We start from the raw sequence: 20,284 nt of genomic DNA on the forward strand, positions 1-20,284 counted from the left end.
CCTCGACTTGAGATGCCTAAGTCGCGGCCCTTGAAAAATTATGCAGATTCAGGGAAGCTTCAAAAATTGACACGGGTCGTGACCTAGAGAAGGCGAAGTCGCTGCCTGCATATGAAAAACAAAGCCTTTGTGATCTTTTTTACTATAAATTCAAACTTAGGGTTTAATTAGGTCATTAGGTTAGATTTTAATTACGTTATTAGAGACTAATTTTGATTTTTAGACTAGTTGTTCTACATTTTTATATTTTTCTTTCTTCTTTAAGTTTTTGAATCTTATGTTGCTAAATTATTATTTTGTTGATTTAGTCATGTATCATATGAACTAACAATTTTTATCTAGGGTTTAATGTAGTCACTTGGAATTCTATCTAATTTTATTATGATGTTCTATTGATTTTTCTTTTCTACTCTAATCTATTTAATGTGTGCCTAATGCTAGTAAATACCTGATCAATATTTGCTTGATTTATGATTTTTATTCAAGATTCGAAAGATGAGAATTGAATATGCTATCGTTATATAGACATAGGTTGCATATTGGACGAAAGTACCTGTATGGCTTGTGTAGTAATTAGGTTTCTATGCTTAATGCCTGCTATATGTTTCAGTTTATCACAGAGATGTAGAAAACCTACATATAGGATGAGATCTTATATCTTGAAAAGGAATAGGAATGTATTATGTTAACATGATATTAGAATAGAAAGAAAGAAATTTAAAACTGATTAATGAAATTAGTAGAATGAAAAGTTGGTCTTTTTAATATGGATTTTCATCTTTTAATTAGTTATTTTTTTCATAGTTATTTACAATTTTAAAATTAAATTCATTCATCTAAACTTTGTTTGCCAAATAGAAATTAAAGAACAATTATTGGTAATTGGGAAGTGGTCTTTGTGGGAACGATACTCTATTTTATCATCTATATTACTTGAATTGATTGCATGCAATTGCGTATCAAATTTTCACGATCAAGTTTTTAGTGCCGTCACTAGGGACTTAATTTCCAATATCAACGTTAATTGTTGTTTGTTCTAATTTTGTTTCTATATTTTACACTTATTCAGATTAAGGCTGCTGTTTATTTTAGGAATTATTGGTATATGCGGGGAAGTAGATAGAAGGAACTCATACCGATAGATCTTGAAATTTAGAGAATGTGCAAAGAAAATCGAAAGATAAAGAAAAGGTTGGATTTCACCATGGCTAAGAACACAAATAATGGTGTGAACAACAATGCAAATATGGGTAATGCAGTTGAAGCCGATTTACCATTAAGAAACTATGGTACAGAATTATTCAGATAAAACCCTCAATTATTCAGATGGTACAGAATTGTGTAAAATTTGGGGGGATACCAAATGAGGATCCAAATCTCCATATCACAAACTTTTTAGAGCTGTGTGCGACATTCAAAATGATTGGGGTGAGTAAGGATGCTGTAAGATTACGATTATTCCCATTTTCACTAAGAGAGAGAGCTAAGAGTTGGTTGAATTCATTACAAGCCAACTCTATAGTTACTTGGGAAGACTTGGCTTAGAAATTCCTTGTTAAGTATTTTCCTCATGCGAAGTCAGCCAGAATAAGAGGAGAGATTAATAACTTCCATCAGCTAGATGGAAATTCTTTATATAATGCATGGGAACGTTTTAAAGAGTTGCAAGGGAAGTACCCACATTATGGAATAGAGAAGTGGCTGCTAGTTCATACATTTTACAATGGTTTGGGAGGAAATACAAGGAAAATTATAGATGCAGCATCGGGAGGAGCGTTTATGAGAAAAAATGCTAATGAAGCATATGAATTATTGGAATAGATGACCATGAATGACTATAATTAGCCTATTGATCATGAGAATAAGAAAGTAGTAGGAGTCTTAGAGGTTGATCCAATTGATTTATTGACCGCTCAAGTGGCATCTCTATCCAAGCAATTGCAGCAGAATAACCTCGCCGCACAAGCAATGCAAGTACAGAATGTCGTGAGTTGTGAGATTTGTGGGGGACCACATTCTTATGAACAATGCCCGAGCACAGCTAGTTGCTCAACAGACATGAATAATATGCCTTTGGAATAGGCACAGGTTATTGGTAACTTTTCTAGACCTGCACCCAACACCTACTCCAATTCATATACTCTTGCTTGGAAAAATCACCCTAATATGTCTTGGAAAAACAATCAAGGGTTACAACCGCAGTATCCACATCAACAACCCCTCGTCAATTGACTTATGGACTACATTCTAGACAATATTATGTTCCAAACCCACACCCATCTCATCCACCACCACATCCTCAAATGAACCCACCAACAATTCAGTCATGCAATTAAACAAATTCATGACAGAGACAAGGTCTTCAATCAGGAATTTGGAGAAAACAAATAGGTCAATTGGCTAAAAAGAATTCTAGTAGACAACAAGGGAATTTGCCTAGTTCCACAGAGGTAAATCCTAAAGAGCAATGTCAAGTTGTCACTCTAAGGAGTAGGACAAAGTATGATGGACCTACAGTGGATGAAAAGGGGAAGAAGGTAGAGGATCCACATGTTACTAGTCCAATACATGAGGAGGTTACTAAAGATCTTCCAAAGACAGAAAAGCCAAAATACACTGAGCCTACACCAAGGATTCCATATCTTCAATGGTTCCAAAAGGCTAATCTTGACAAACAATTCTCCAAATTTCTTGAGGTATTTAAGAAACTTCACATTAACATCCCTTTTGCCGAGGCTTTAGAACAAACGCCTAGTTATGTGAAGTTTATGAAAGAGATATTGTCTAATAAGAGAAAAATCGAGGATTATGAAACTGTTGCATTAACTGAAGAGTGTAGTGCAATTATTCAAAAGAAACTCCCTCAAAAGTTAAGGGCTCCAGGCGGTTTCACTATACCTTGCACCATTGGAACTTTCATTGTGAGAGAGCTTTATGCGATTTGGGTGCGAGCATAAATTTAATGCCACCGTCTGTATTTAAAAGGCTTGGTTTGAGGGAAACTAGACCTACTACTATTACTCTTCATCTAGCTGACTGTTCATTAACACACCCCAGAGGTATTATAAAGGATGTTTTAGTAAAGGTAGATAAGTTCATTTTTCGAGCAGATTTCATTGTATTAGATATGGAGGATGATGAGGATGTGCCTATTATATTGGGACAACCATTTTTAGCCACGTGGCAAGTGTTGATAGACATTCAAAAGGGAGAGCTAAGACTTGGAGTACAAGGTGATGAGGTTGTTTTTAAAGTTTTCAAAGCTTTGAAATATCCTTCAGCTAGTGACAATTGTTTTAGTGTTCGTGTAGTGGAGGAACAAGACAAAAGGGTGCAGTCTATTGAGGATCCACTTGAGTTGAGTTTGATTGGAAGTTCTGAAGAGTGTGCTGGTACTGAAGCCATTGAGTGTGTTAAGTGTTTGAATTCACCAGAGCAAATTTATAAAATAAAATATGAGGAATTGGGGCAAGTGCTTGAGAGACCTCTCCCGTCTATTGAGAAGCCACCAGTTCTTGAGTTAAAACTTTACCTTATCATCTTAAGTACGCTTATTTGGGTAAGAATGACACTCTCCCATTTATAATGTCAACTTCATTTTATGTGATTGAAGAAGAGAAGATTCTTAGGGTGTTGAGGGCTCACAAACTAGCAATTTGGTGGACTCTAGCAGATATAAAGGGTATTAGTCCTTCAACAGTGATGCATCGTATATTAATGGAGAAGGATAGTAAGCCTAGTATTGATGCTTAGAGGAGGTTCAATCCTTCATTGAAACAAGTGGTAAGGAAAGAAATCCTTAGTCCTGTTCAGGTAGTTCCAAAGAAGGGTGGTATGATGGTCGTTAAAAATGAAAACAATGAGCTTATTCCAACTCGTATGGTGACGGGGTGGAGAATTTGTATTAACTACCGTAAGTTAAATAAGACCACTAGGAAAGACCATTTCCCTTTGCCTTTTGCAGATCTGATGCTAGACAGATTGGCAGGCCATCCTTATTACTATTTCTTGGATGGATATTCAGGATACCATCAAATTCCCATAGCATTGAAGGATCAAGAAAAGAATACCTTCACATGCCCTTATGGAACATTTGCCTTTCGAAGGATGCCATTTGGGTTATGTAATGCTCCCGCCACCTTTCAAAGATGTATGATGTCCATATTTTCAGACATGGTGGAAAAATGTATTGAAATTTTAATGGATGACTTTTCAGTCTTTGGACCTTCTTTTGATGGATGTTTGGTTAATTTGGAAAGGGTTCTGAAAAGATGTAAGGAGTCAAATTTAATACTAAACTGGGAGAGATGTCACTTTATGGTGATAGAAGGTATAGTCTTGGGTCACAAGATTTCATGCCATGGAATTGAGGTAGAGAGGGCCAAAATATCGACAATAGAAAATTTACCTCCTCCAGTGTCTGTTAAAGGGGTTCGTAGTTTTTTGGGCCATGTTAGATTTTATAGGAGGTTCATAAATGACTTTTTTGGGCCTATGAATGGTGTGGTATTTAACTTTGATTCTGACTGTTTCAGGGCACTTAAAACACTGAAGGAGAAATTGGTATTTGCTCCGATTGTTGTATCACCTAATTGGGAACTTCCTTTTGAATTAATGTGTGATGCTAGTGATTATTCAGTAGGAGTGGTTCTTGTACAATGAGTTGACAAGGTATTCCGAACGATTTATTATGCTAGTCGAACCTTGAATGATGCTCAACTAAACTATACAACTATTGAGAATGAATTACTTGCAATAATCTTTGCATTTGACAAGTTCGGGCCATATCTAATTAGCAATAAGGTGATTGTTTACACAGATCATTCAGCTATTAAGTACCTCATGACCAAAAAGGATGCTAAACCTTGCCTGATTTGATGGGTCCTATTATTGCAAGAGTTTGATATGGAAATTTTTGATAAGAAGGGGACAAAAAATCTAGTTTGAGATCTTTATCTAGATTGGAAAAAGAAGAAGAGCATAATGCGAAAGAGGAGAAAATTGATGAAATTTTTTCGGATGAACAATTATTTTTGATTGAAAGTGAAGAGATGCTACCTTGGTTTGTGGATTATGTTAATTATTTGGTAGCTAAAGTTGTGTCTCCAAACATGTCAAGGCAGCAACTTAAAAAGTTCTATTCGGAAGTTAAACATTATTATTGGGATGAGCCCATTCTTTTTCGTCATTGTGCTGATCAAGTAATTAGAAGATGTGTCCCAGAAGAGGAAATGATTTTCATACTTACTCACTGTCATACTTTACATTGTGGTGGTCACTTTGGAGGAACAAGGACAGCAGCAAAAGTTTTGCAATGTGAGTTTTATTAGCCTATGTTATTTAAAGATGCTAATGCCTTTGTTAAGAGTTGTGATCGTTGCCAAAGGACCAGTAATATATCAAGAAGAGATCAAATGCCAATGACTGGAATTCTGGAAGTTGAGTTGTTTGATGTGTGGGGAATAGATTTTATGTGGCCTTTCCCATCATCCTATAATAATATGTACATTTTGCTGGCAATAGATTATGTTTCTAAATGGGTGGAAGTTGCAACAACTCCTACTTGTGATGGTAAGGAGGTACTTAAATTTCTTCATAAAAATATTTTTACTCGGTTTGGTACTCCAAGAGCAATTATTAGTGACAGAGGCAGTCATTTCTGTAATAAATCATTCATAGACTTATGCGCTCGTTATGGAGTTCATCATGGAAAGGCACTATTTTATCACCCACTTGCTAATGGTCAAGCTGAAGTGTCAAACTGAGAAATTAAAAGTATTTTAGAGAAAACTGTAAACACATCAAGGAAAGATTGGTCGAAAACGCTTGATGATTCACTATGGGCATATCGCACAGCCTTTAAGACTCCGATTGGTATTTCACCATATCGGTTGGTGTTCGGGAAGCCATTTCATTTACCAGTTGAACTTGAGAAACAAGCTTATTGGGCGGTGAAAAAGCTGAATGTTGGTTTATTTATGGCGGGATAGAATAGGCTTCTTGAGTTTAATGAGCTTGATGAATTTCAAAATGAAGCTTATGAAATTTATAAAGAAAATTCTAAGGTTGGTCATGATAAAAGAATAATTAGAAATGATTTCCAATCGGGAGATAAAGTGTTGTTATTTAATTCTAGATTGAAGCTGTTTCCAGAAAAATTAAAGTCTAGATGGTCGGGACCCTTCACAGTTGTTGTCTCATTACCTTATGGCGCGATACAGATTCATATCTAGAAAACAAGACATTTTAAAGTAAATGGTCAGAGATTAAAGCATTATTTAGAAGGACTGGTGGAAAAGTGCAAATATGTGATGGTTTTGGAACCTCTTTGAATGGGGTACTCAACGTCCGGCTAAATGACGTTAACGACCGTACTATAGGAGGCATTCCTATACTTTATTTTAGTATTTTTTTTTGTTTTTAATTAGTGGACAATTTTATTTAATTTCATCTTGGAATTGTAAAGTTTATTTTTTTATTTTTGGTATAAAGTCTGTAAAAAAATATCATGCAAATCGTGAAAATGATGTTTTTTAATTAGTCTGCAGGCCAAGTCGCGACTTTAAAACAATTCAGAGAGTATGAAAAATTGAAGGAGGGGGGCGGGCCGCAAGTTGAGCTTATAAGTCGTGACTGTAGTGCACCAATTTTTTTTTTTAGATTATTAAAATTTTTGTGATTTATTTGATTTAAATGTTAAGTGTGATGAATTGTTTAATTTAAGTGTTGTTATTTTATTTGGTTGATTATTTGTTTTATTTGATTGTTTATTATTTTATTTAATTGTTAGAATTGTTTGGTTAATTAATTTAATAAGTGAATAATTGTGTAACACGTTATTTTACTATTAGTGTTACATTTTAATTAAGTGTGACAATTGAGGTAATTATGTGAGCTATGGTGGAATGCACTAAGGTGCATGATAGATAGTAATGCACCCTAGTGATTTAATGTGTGCTAGTGCATGGTAGCATGGTACACATGTGTAGATTTTCTACACACTTTATATTTCCTTATTTTAGATTTTATTTGAGTTAATTTATAAAAAAAAAAAAAGAAAAGAAAGGGAAGAAGAGTGTTTGGGCGTGTGACCTAGTGGGAAAAGAATGATTTCTTTTAAGTAATAAAAATCAAAAATTGAAGACAATAGTTATTTTGGGGATAGGCATGAGCATTTTTATTCCTTTATATCTATTTAAATAAAGAGAAATTAAGAGAAAATAAATGGAAAAAGGAAACTTACCTTATTGTGTTGGGGAGGCTTTATGAGAGGATTATGATAAAGGAGAAATGAAAGAGGAAAAGAGCCATTTGCTCTTGTGTGGCTGCTGTGACCTAGAGAGAGAGAGAGAGAAAGTGGCGTGTAGAGAGAGAGAGAGAGAGGAAGAAAGAAAGAAAGGAAGAAGGAAGGAGAAGGTGAAGAGGAACCCATCTTAGAGTATGTCCTCTTGTATTTCTTATTTGTATAATCTCTTTTTATTGATAATATGTTATTGACTTGTGTTATTGTTGTGTGTGTTTGGGTTCTTTCTTCTCCTCATGGTGGTTTTCCAATAAAAACCCTAGGCTTGAACAAGGGTGTGGAGTTTGGGTATTGATCTTATTGTGTTCTTGATTTTACAATCAAGAGAGGTAATGGTCTTTTCTTAGCCTTTATATTGTTTTTGGTGGGTTGTCTATGAGGTTTTGATGATGATGCTAATGGTTGATTTTTGGTAGGATTGGTGTATATGATTTGTATATTGTGAGAGTATGATTTGTGTTAAAAGGGTTGTGATGTTGATTTTGCTATGCATAAAAAAATTGTGATAATCTATGAATGCATGCATGGAGATTTCGGCCTAGGCATACCTAAGTATGTTCTTGATATTGTTGTGATGTTGAGTGAATTTCAATATAGTAGATCCATGTTTTAGGACCTATGTGATATGGGTAAGATAATAATTGGCAATCTTGATATTTTGATCCATGAAATTTTGATAGATGCATGTTATATTGTGAATGATTAAATTATAAGATGCATGAAAATCATGATAGAAACATGTTTGGATAATATAAGGTATATGTGAATATGGTGCTTATGAGTTATTATATGTTATTGTCATTGTTAGTGTTTTGTTGGTTTTCAATGGAATAGGAAAAAAAAATGGTTTTAAAAGAATTCATGTGAATATGTTAGTGATATTAGAATCATGCATATTATAAGAGTATGATGAGATTTTAAACATGTATGATTTTATGTAATTTTTGGGACAAAAGTTGAGTTTTATGAGGAATTAAGCTTGCTGTTTTTTTTGTAAATAATTGGGTAAAAGTTGATAAAAAGATGAGTTGCATGCATAAGTAATGTTCTTGATGTTATGTTAATTTTTATGAAATTAAAAAGGGGATTTTAAGTCTCATGTTATGATATTTTACTTAATTAATTACCTACAGAATTTTTATTGATTTTTTTAGAAAATATGAGCTTTTAAATTGATTATGGTGATTTTTAATGATAAAAACAATTGCTGGAATTTTTGTAATAAAATATGAAGTAAATGTCACTAAAATGAATTTGATGAGTTTTTGGAATAATTTATTTTTCCTAAGTTATGGTAATATTGAAAAATGGTATTTTTAATGGTATGAATGCATATTTTGACAAGTTATGATTTTTCCTTTATTTTGATTGAGAAAAATATTTAGATTCTATTTATTTGTGATTTTTTAGAAAATAAATGGTGGCTGAAAGTTTGATTTAAAAAGGTCAAAAAAATTGTTATTTAATTGTCACATATGGATTTTGTCACATAAAAACTAAGTCTTAAATAATTTAAATAAAAATATATTTTCCACACTTAAAAAATATATTTTTCTCACCTCATTTATGTAAAACAATGATAAAATATATTTTTAAAAGAAACATATTAAAAATAGGCATTTTAATTAAATCCAAACTTTTTGGTTAATTCTTTGTAATTTGAGATTAATTAAGGGAGATGTCACATATTTTATTTTTGAGCTAAAATAAAATAATTTTATAAAATAAAATAAAGTTTTGAGAAGTTTAATCAACTTAGAAATTTATAAGAAAAATAAAGCATGTAATATGTCTATTTATTTTCAAACAATAAAAGCAAGAAATGTAGAATTATCGTTTTTGAAAATGTCTTTATTACGCAATGTTCCCACGTATGCATGTTACATGCAAATCAACTTTTACGTCCAAAATCATGATTATTATTCAACTATGTGATTTTTATAAAACAATCATGTTAGTAAAATGGGTAGAACGAGCATTATTCTTTTTGGCGATAATTGCATGTTTAGTGTAACTGTTATCATGAGTGCATGGCCCATGCACACATGAGTTGTATGGAAGAGCAAAATAGTAATTTTATGAACCTAAGAAATGTTATTTTTGATTATGATATAGGCTCGTTGAATGATTGTGAAATTCTTAGCTTGGACCTGAGGTAAGGAAGTTAGATAGATTCTATGATTTTATGCTATGAATGGTAAGACTGTTGTATGAATGATTTGTTATGAATTATGAATGCCTTAATGTGATGATATGTTCGATGTGATATGTGTATGGATGTTAGATACATCAAACCATTTACGATGTCAGATACATCAAACAGATTACGATGTTAGATACATCAAACAGATTACGATGTCAGATACATCGAACGAGTTACTAAGGACATTGAGACGTGACTCCTAGGGCGGACGCGCCGAGGTTATTCAAGGACCAGTGATCTCCTGTTTACCTCATAGGGTGACATGGACAACTAGTGTTCCATGCTCATCATGTATGCTGTATGTTATGATATGATGATATGTTACGTTATGTTATGATATGATGATATGTTACGTTATGTTATGATATGATGATATGTACGATTATGTTATGATATGATGATATGTATGATTATGTTATGATATGATGATATGTTACGATTACGTTATGACGTACCATGATGTCTTAGATGAATGTTAGTGTTTGGTTTTTGTTGTTTTCTTACTTGCTTATTTGTTTGTACTTCCTTACTGGGCTTTTAGCTCACCCCCCTTACTTTCCTTCCAGGTAGCAAATAGAATTTCTCTATGGCACGCGTGGTGACGTGAGGAGTTCTTCATCATGGGGTGTATGGCGTGGGGTAATCCTATGGACGATAAAACAATCAACGTAGAACGCCATTTACACTATGTTTTGTTTTTAAGGGACTTTCCTAAATTATCAGTGGGACTTTGTTATTTAATTTATTTGGTTTCTTTGAACTTTGCATAAAAACCTATGTTTTATTTTAAACTTGTGGCGCCAACTTGCATGGTTTTAAATAAGTCCCCCTGAGACTTTAATAATGGATGGTATTCTTTTATAAACTATGTTATGCGAATGTTTTGTAAGTATTAGTTTAGGGCGTTCTTTACAGCAACCCTCAGCGAAGACAGAGAGCAATAGAGATTTTAGAATAGGGGCAGGCTGCGACTTGATTAGTCTGAGTCGCGGTGCCTGCGAAGAAAAAATCTAGAAAATTTTGAGGTAGGGTGCGACTTGCTCTGCTTGGGTCGTGGCGCGCCTGTGTCAGAAAGAGGAAATGTGTTTTAAAATCTTTTTTTTAGCCATACCTCTCATTTTTCATTTCTTTCATCCCAATTCAAGTCATTTTTGCAAAAGCTCTAAAAATTTCTTCCCTTATCTTTCTACTTAAAATACCCTTAAGCCATCTCCTCTAATTCCTAGTTCCATACTTATTTCTTTTTTTCTTTCTTTACTCTAACCCTATCTTTTTCTATTGGTGATAAGTGAAGATTGAAGAGTGGGCAGTCTCCAATATTCAAGGGCATGTAAGTTTTCCTTTTTGTTGTTCAGTTTTGATTGAAGTAATTTTAGGCGAAGGGATTGAATTGAATTTTTGACTTGCATTGTTAGTCTATTTAGTGTCTTTGAGTTGGTATTTTTGGGAGTTAATCTATAGAGGAAACTATAAATTAGAGGAAGTGCTGCCAATTTTTTTTTTTTTTATATTTCCTACATTGTGTGATTATGGGTCCTAGAAAAAAAACCTAGTAAGGCTGCCTCTTCTAAAAATGCCAATCGCCCTTCTGCATCCCGCGCCCAACCACCCCAACCTCGGCCAGCCCTGCCGCCAACACCAATTCAAGAATTTGATCCAACTAGGTTTATTAGTAAGGATGCTTTGATCACTATCAAAGGTTATCTCAGCATCCGGTAATTCAAGAGAGAGGAGTGGAATATCAAGAAGATCCTTACCCTCGGGAAACTTATAATATCATTCAAGTTGAACTTCAACGCGTTGTTGGAAACTTTTTGTGGATGATAAAATGCCTAAGGCAAATTGTTCAATGGTTTAAGAGTTCTATGCCAATTTTTCTAGGGCAGTTAATTGAAAGGTGTTTGTGCGAGGGTTTTAGGTAGAATGTGATATGATAATATTGATGCCCTATATCAATTACCCATGTTGTCGCAAGACGAGGATGAATACTATCAATTGGCGTATAATAGTGAAATTGATTGGAATGAGGTGGCAGAAACATTAGGCATTCCTGGTGCTACTTTTCTCATGCAAAATGGAGAACTGAAGCATTTCCGAAGATATCAAATGAATTGTGTGGTCAAGGCCTGGACTCTCTTTGTGAGTGCGTGGATTATGCCCAACACTCACTCATCTGAAGTGGGAGTTGATCGGTGTCTTTTGGTATATGTTATTATGATGGGACTCTCTATTGATATTGTCCGAGTTACCCGCACAAGTATCAAGGATTTATGCCGACTGATTACCACTACTTGTTTGGAGCACGGATCAATGATTACTGATCTATGTGAAGTGTGGGAGGTACCTAAATATCCTAGTGATATTTATCGGAAGGAAATGGGGCCTATTTCTCATGCTACGGTGTATAAATTTAATGACCCATCTTTGGAGCTACCAGTACCACAACCCAGACAGGTGAGAGTTTAAGAGGAAAGAGATGAGGCTGAGAAACCCGCGCCTGCCAATGATCAACTAGTTGATTCAAGGGCACCTAAGGAAGAAAGGAGATGAGAATATCCTCAATTTCTGGCGCTTGAGGCTCTACCAAATCCACAATTGGCTAGATTGGATTATATCATTCAACAAAACCAACATACTCATACTTATTTGGGAGACCTTCATGATTATCATAGAACTCAGGTTGACAGGGAAAATGAGTTTGTTTACCGATGGTCAAATCAAGAGGCGGATCGACAGTATTTTCCTTATCCACCACATTGGCATCCTTTTCTTGATCCACCACCTTTCTTAAGTGATTCGCACCAAGTAAGTTTTCTTTCTTAACTTATTTTTAAACATTGGGGTCAATGTTTAGCTTAAGTTTGGGGGAGGGAGCTTATTTTTCTATTAGTTTTGTTTAGTTTATGTTAGTAGTTTTGAGTTTTGTTTTAGTGTGTGTAGTATCAACATGAATGATGATTGACAATAAGTGTCAATGAGAATAAAGTGAATGTTATGAGTATAATCCAAAGAAAATGAAATTTGAAAAAAATCTGCGTGCTTGATTGAACAATCCGTTAGTTCATTTTACTTTAGATAAATTTGTTGAATATTTTGTCATTATATTTAAATTAATATTTTTGATATTGATTATGCTTGCTGAAATTGGTTAGTGGAATGATGAATGGAAAGTAAAAATTATTTTCTACAATTCTAGAACTTGGTTACTTGTTATTTGGGGCGAAATAATATATCATGTATGCTTAGGAATATGATTTAGGCTATCATTTGGACCGTTTGAGCTTTTCTTGCCGACCTTAAATTAATTGATCCTTTGTTTACCCCTTTTGAGCCTAATATTGTATATTTTTGTTCTCAGCCATTATTTAAGCCTAATACTTGAAACTTGGTTATATATTCGTCCCTAATATACTATGAGCATATGATTGAAAAAAAAAAGTCATGGGGATTGATGTGTAATCTGGTTTAGTTGTGAATTTAGGGGGTGTAGAAAATGAAAAGTACAAAAGATTAGAGAGAGAGAGTATATATATTGAAAAAAAAAGTTTAATACACTCCCAATATTAATATATAGCAAAATCAAGTTTGGGGGAGTGTAGATATCATCTTAAAAGAAAAAAAAATATTTAACATCTCTCTAAAGAAAAATAAGAAAGGGGATTATGGGATTGTATTACTATGGAAGTAAAGTTGGTGCTTTTTGGTTCATGTGCTTATAGTAAAGTGAACATAAAGATTACATTTTCATCTACCTTTACCTAAGCCATCATTACAAGCCTATACAAGTCCTATTGATTCTTATGCATATCATGATTTATATTAGTGGAGAATAGCAAGTAAAGTGAGCTTATGGAATTATTTAGTTTGAATGGTTTGTTTGGAAAGAATTTGGTTAGCATAATTGATTTCAAATACATTTATTTAAGGATCATGACTTGATAATCCAAAATGTTTGTAGACTAAAGCGTGTTGATGGAGTGTTTTCATCAAAACTCTAGATTGAATAAAATTGTTGAGTAGTTTCTGAGAATTATATGATTAACATTCATGATTTTGAGGCATAATTGTTGTTATTGTTATAATTCATGTAGTGGAAATTGTTTGAGTGGTTAGAGTCTAGGTTTTTTTTTTAGTCCTTTGTTCGAGGGCGAACAAAGAGTAAGTTTGGGGGAGTTTGATAAGTTCATTTTAGTGTCGTTTCAGAATGTATTTTTGTGGTAATCTTGAGTCTTTATGTGTGTTTTGTGCAAGATTACACTTTTGTTTGTCTTTGTTGTAGGTCGGTGCATAGAATAATGAGACAAATGTAAAAAGAAGAGAAAATGGTGGAAAAATGAAGCTCTTGGTGGTTGTTCGACTCAAATTGATGCTAAGGACGAGTAAAAGTCAGTTTGTGATGAAGAAACGAGGCTGAAAGACTTAATTTGAGAAGTAATGAAATTAGGGCCGCGACTTGAGCTTATAAGTCGCGACTCTAGACAAGTCAGAAACACAAGGATGCTTAAAGGAATTAGTGCCGCAAGTTGCTCATATAAGTCATGGCGCAAGGGGAAGTCAGAGGCTAGGCAAGGGGACATTATGGACACGAGTCGCAACTTGAGATGCCTAAGTCCCGGCGCCTGAAGACTTATGTAGATTCGGGGAAGCTTCAAAAATTGACACAGGGTGCATCCTAGAGAAGGCCAAGTCACTGCCCGCATATGAAAAACATAGCCTTTGTGATTTTTTTACTATAAATTCAGACTTAGGGTTTGATTAGGTCATTAGGTAAGATTTTAATTACGTTTTTAGAACCTAATTTTGATTTTTAGACTAGTTGTTCTGCATTTTTATATTTTTCTTTATTCTTTAAGTTTTTGAATCTTATGTTGCTAAATTATTATTTTGTTGATTTAGTCATGTATGATATGAACTAAACATATTTATCTAGGGTTTAATGTAGTCACTTGGATTTCTATCTAATTTAATTATGATGTTCTATTGATTTTTCTTTTCTCTTCTAATCTATATAATGTGTGCCTAATGTTAGTAAATACCTGATCAATATTTTCTTGATTTATGATTTTGATTCAAAATTCAAAAGATGAGAATTGAATATGCTATCATTATATAGACATAGGTTGCATATTGGACGAAAGTACATGTATGGCTTTTGTAGTAATTAGGTTTCAACGCTTAATGCCTGCTATATGTTTAAGTTTATCACAGAGATGTAGAAAACCTGCATATAGGATGAGATCTTATATCTTGAAAAAGAATAGAAATCGATTATGTTGACCTGCTATTAGAATAGAAAGAAAGAAATTTAGAACTTATTAATGAAATTAGTAGAATGAAAATTTTATGAAATTAACATCCTAAGTCTTTTTAATAGTGTTTTTCATCTTTTAATTAGTTATTTTGGTTCATAGTTATTTACAATTTTAAAATAAAATTCATTCATCTAAAATTTGTTTGCCAAATAGAAATTAAAGAACAATTATTGGTAATTAGGAAATAGTCTTTGTGGGAGCGATACTCTATTTTATCATCTATATTACTTGAATCGATTGCGTGAACTTGCGTATCAAATTTTCACGATTCACAGGTATCCAACATTGCAAAATATTGAGTTAGTACAACTTCGAAGGTGTCTTGTTCTTCATTCTTAGGCTTGATCGTTTCTATTGGCTCAATCCTTTGCGCTCCCACATTTTTTGAAAAACTCTCCCAATATTGGTTATTTAAGTCATTGTTATTAAACCACTCCATCTTATGCATCGTTAAATTCTTCATGCTCATACGAATACTCTAAAATATTAGAATATGAAGGATATTGGTGACTCTAACCACGTAGTGAAGGATCCCAATGCAAATGGTAATCAAAATCTATCATATCACTAACGCCCCAAAATTCCTAATAAGGTTTAGTACCTTGATTAGTGCACAAGGAGGGCATAATTGGAATTATGTGAATTATATGAGTTATATTATGATATGACTTCCTATGCATGTTTACGTGTATTGAATGTGGTTAAAGCCCCGCCTTTGTTAAAAAAGGGCATTTTCGTAATTTTCACTCGTTGAAGGTATAATTATAATTTTATATGCTATGTGCTTAAGACCACATTATTATCTGGATATATTTGAGAAATTCGACATGAGTCGATCTTTTTGAGCAATTTAGCAGAAAAGTCACAACGAGAATTAGTACCTTGCTGAGGGTGAACCTAGGGGTATTTCGGTAATTTGGAAAATTACTGGTATTTATTGGTAAGTGGAATTAATAGGGAGAAATATTAGGGTTTAGTGGATTAATGGATTGAATTTGGAATTAGTGGTGAAATTTGAGGTTTAGTGGGGATTTAGGAAAAATGACCAAATTGCCCTTGGGGTGTGTTAAAGGATTAGTTTAATGGAGGGGTAAAAGGGTCTTTTAACCCTAAGAATAGACTATGTAGCGTCCCAAATTTGCTAATAGGGCTTAGGGCCTTGATTAGCGCGCAGGGAGGGAAATAACTGATTTAATTATGTTAATATGTCAATTAAATGATTATGTGATTAGAAATGCATGTTTAGGTAAATTAAATATGCATGTGGGTTCCATTTGGTTATTAGGGGCATATTTGTAATTTTAGCCTGTTGAGGGGATAATTGTATTATATGTGTGCATTGTGATTGATACCACGAGTGTGTGGTGATATATTTATCGTGTGCGATCCGAGACAGTCTTGGGGAGCGAAATAGCTAAATAGTCACAACGGGATGAATACTCGGCTCGGTAGGAGCCTAGGGGTATTTTGGGAATATAGTATGTATTTAGAAATTACCGGGTAATAGGTAGTAATTTCGTAATTATTTGGGCATGTCGGGATTAAATGGGGATTTATAGGAACACTCAAGGATTTAGTGGGATATGGCAATTGACGGGATTGCCATTGGTGGCAATGAAGGATTTATTGTGAATGTGTTGTGACTAGGTTTTCAACGAGGCTCGGGTTAGAGGACTGTGCTCGGGACCGCAGTACTCAGACATCTCAAGACACAAGTAAGAAAACTATTGTACCCATAGAGCAGGGCATGGCCCTATTGTTTGTATTTCATGGCGTGACTCTATTATTTATGTTTAATATACGTGTAAATGTCTATGAATGTTATGTATGTTTATGAATGAACAGAGAGGGCCAGGAATGGCGAAGGCCAAGATCCAATGGTGTTGTATCCAACCACTCGGTGAATATCGCGAACACAAGGCTTGGTAAAGCACTTGGGTCGGCGTGGGCCGTTACATGTGTTAGTCTGTCGACTGTTTTGCTATATATTATTGGATTGATATGTGATACATTATATGTTGAGTTTTCTTGCTGGGCTTCGGCTCATGGGTGCTCTATGGTGTAGGTAAGGGCAACGGAAAGGATGACCAACCATGTGTACGGAGAGCGTGGAGCGACGAGTACATGTTCGGCCTACCTGATTGCCACGACCAGGGTTATTTTGGGAAATGTACTGTAATGAACTGTTTTGTCGAATAGGTAGACCGTAATTATATTTTTGAGCTTTAATATAATTTCTAAAAAATATTTTGGGATCCCAACTGTATAACTTGTTATGATTTCAATGAATGTCCAAATCTTTATAATTTACGTCATTAAATGAGTTTTATTTCAATTTAGTCACACTTTTAACGTAAACCTCGATAAGTGAGCGAATGGCACATTTATAACTCACATAGTAATGGCTCTATGGTAGTAGGGCGTTACAACTTGATATCAGAGCATGCTAAGGTTTATGGTTCCTGAAGATCCACCGAATATGTATGCTCGCTGCTAGTGAAAAGTTTGACTCAGGTTCGGTTGGTGTTTAATGAACTATATGCTTAATTTTTTATATGTTATGTGTGATATGTGAATTTGTTGATTGTGGCTGGTTGATGAGATTGAGAGGTGGTTTTGGATGTTGTTATCATGCCTGATGTATGGCGTCATTGATTGCAGGCATATTGTAGTAATGCCTCGACAATCAATTAGACTCCACAGCAATAGGGTCGAGGATGACAACCAATGTTAGGACCCTCCACCTACCCCGCCGAATAGGAAATAGTTATTTGCCGAAATGGAAGCTAGACTTCATCAAACAAAAGAAGAGCTTCGACAGTTGAGGCAACAGGCCCCTCTTCGGGGTACTAGGGTACAGGTTCCATAGGCTGTGGCCCCAGTACCATCCCAGCCTGCTATGGAGAATAGGTGGGAAGGACTTCCCACAAGCCAGGAAAGAAGAATGGAAACTGAGCAACAGCCGCACTCTTGCTAGAGTATTTACCTTGACCTAGATTGAGGTTACGGCTAGCCCCTCGGTCGGGATAGGTCAGATTTCTAGTGCTGGTTCTTCTTTTACTGCATCGATTGACTCGAGGAAACTCATTCTTTTTTATCTGCTAGAGTGATAGATCAGTTGTGTAGACCTAGTGAATTGTATGCTAGCGGATTCAGGACTTTGTTGCCGACTAGGGAACTGGTAGTCTCTCTAAGAGATGGGTTAGAGCATTTTTAAGTAGTGATAGATAGTAGAGAGTTATATGTGGACTAGATTGATTTAGCGATGGAGGACTTTAATATGATCCTAGGGATGGATTGGTTATCAAAGTATGGGGTGACGATTGACTGCAAGCATATGATGGTGGCTTGAACCGAAAGGGGAGGTAACCTTTGTATTTGAGGTGACAGTGAGTGTACCACGAGTACCTATGATTTTGGCACTGAAGGCTAGGGACCTAATGCAAGAAGGTTGCATAGGATTCCTAGCAAACATTGTTGATACTTCTAGAGTTGTTTCGGTTGGACCGGATGAGACCAAATTAGTATGTGAATTTCCTGATGTGTTTCCAGCAGATTTGTCAGGGTTGCCACCACACCGAGAGATCGATTTTGTCATAGAATTGGTGCCAGGGGCAGAGCCAGTATCTAGGACACCTTATATAATGGCTCCCGTAGAGTTGAAGGAACTGAAGATTCAAATACAGACGTTACTAGATTTGGGATTCATCAGACCGATTTTTTCGCCATGGGGTGCTCCAGTGTTGCTCATCAAGAAGAAGGATGGATCCTTAAGGATGTGTATTAATTATAGAGAGTTGAATAAGGTGACCATGAAGAATAAGTACCCACTGCCTAGGATTGACGACTTGTTTGATTAGCTACATGGGAAGATAGTGTTCTTAAACTTCGGTCAGGTTACCACCAATTAAGGATTAAAGAGGAGAACATACCAAAGACTGCTTTTCGCACTAGGTATGGACACTATGAATTTCTGGTCATGTCCTTTGGATTAACCAATGCCCAAGCAACCCTTATGGACATGATGAATAGGGTCTTCAAGGATTATCTAGATAAGTTTGTGATCATATTCTTTGATGACATACTTGTGTGCTCTTAATCAGAGGCAGAGCACGAGCAGCATCTTCGCTTGGTATTAAAACAATTGAGAGAGCACACATTATATGCTAAGTTCAGCAAGTGTGAGATTTTGCTACCCAAAGTAACATTTCTAGGCCATATTGTCGGTAAGGAGGGGATCTTGGTGGACCCAAGTAAGATTGAGGCAAAGAGAGATTGGCTCAGGCCGAGCAGTGTACCAGATGTTTGGAGTTTCTTGGGATTAGCACGGTACTATCGGCGATTCCTTGAGGGATTCTCTAGGATAGCCACACTGTTAACTGAATTGACACGTAAGAAGACTAAGTATGTGTGGACAGACAGGTGTGGGAATAGTTGCAAGGAGTTGAAGCGGCGACTAATCACCGCTTCGGTATTGAGTCTGTCATTAAACAACAAGAAGTTTGTAGTCTACTGCGATACTTCAAGACAAGGTTTGGGGTGTGTATTGATGCAAGCTGGAAATGTGATAGCCTACTCATTGAGACAGCTGAAGGAGTATGAACTGAGGTATCCCACACATGATTTAGAATTTGCAGTGGTGGTATTTGCAGTAATGGTTTGGAGGCATTATTTGTATCGAGAGAAGTGTGAAATATACATCGACCATAAGAGTTTGAAGTACTTCTTTACTCAGAAGGATTTGAATATGCGCCAAAGGTGTTGGTTGGAATTGGTAATGGATTACGACTGTGATATTCTATACCATCCTGGGAAGGCCAATGTGGTTGTCAACGCATTGAGTTGGAAGGGCCCAGGATAGTTATACAGTGCAAGGCAGATATCAAGCAGGTTAGCTGAAAAGATGACTAGATCAGGTATTGAGTCGGTAGTTTGTCAGCTAGCCCACATCACTCTTCAGTCCACGCTCCTTGAGAGGATTAAGGAGGCAAAGGGGGAGGATCCCCAGTTGAGGGAGCACACAGAGGGCGTCTTAGACGGTACGGCTAAGGACTTTTCTATTTCGAAGATGGGTTTATTGAGGTACAAAGGTCGGATTTGCGTTTTGATGGATTCCTATATGAGGCGAGAGATTCTAGATGAGTCTCATACCACTCCTTATTCCTTACACCCTAGTAAGACAAATATGTACCAAGATTTGAGAACCTTGTATGGGTGGCCAGGAATGAAGAGGGATGTGGTAGATTATGTGGCCAAGTGTTTGACTTGTCAGTAGGTAAAGGCTGAACATCTGAGGCCAGCAAGGTTATTGTTGCCTTTAAGGATTCTGGAGTGGAAATGGGAGGCTATCACCACGGACTTCATGGTTGGATTACCAAGGACTATGGGACAGCATGATTCAGTGTGGGTGATTGTGGATTGTTACACCAAATCAGCCAACTTTTTTCCTATTAGGACAACTTTTAT

At 35.4% G+C, this 20,284-nt stretch overlaps 1 non-coding gene across 1 annotated transcript; it reads right to left on the bottom strand.

Annotated features, from left to right (window-relative positions):
• Nucleotides 1-1,584: 1,584 nt before the first annotated feature.
• LOC133807962 (small nucleolar RNA R71) lies at nucleotides 1,585-1,691 on the bottom strand. Its single transcript, XR_009879840.1, has one exon. It is a non-coding gene; the product is annotated as a small nucleolar RNA R71 (small nucleolar RNA).
• Nucleotides 1,692-20,284: the final 18,593 nt, after the last annotated feature.

The sequence above is a fragment of the Humulus lupulus genome, chromosome X (genome assembly GCF_963169125.1).
Source record: "Humulus lupulus chromosome X, drHumLupu1.1, whole genome shotgun sequence".
Lineage (NCBI taxonomy): Eukaryota > Viridiplantae > Streptophyta > Magnoliopsida > Rosales > Cannabaceae > Humulus > Humulus lupulus.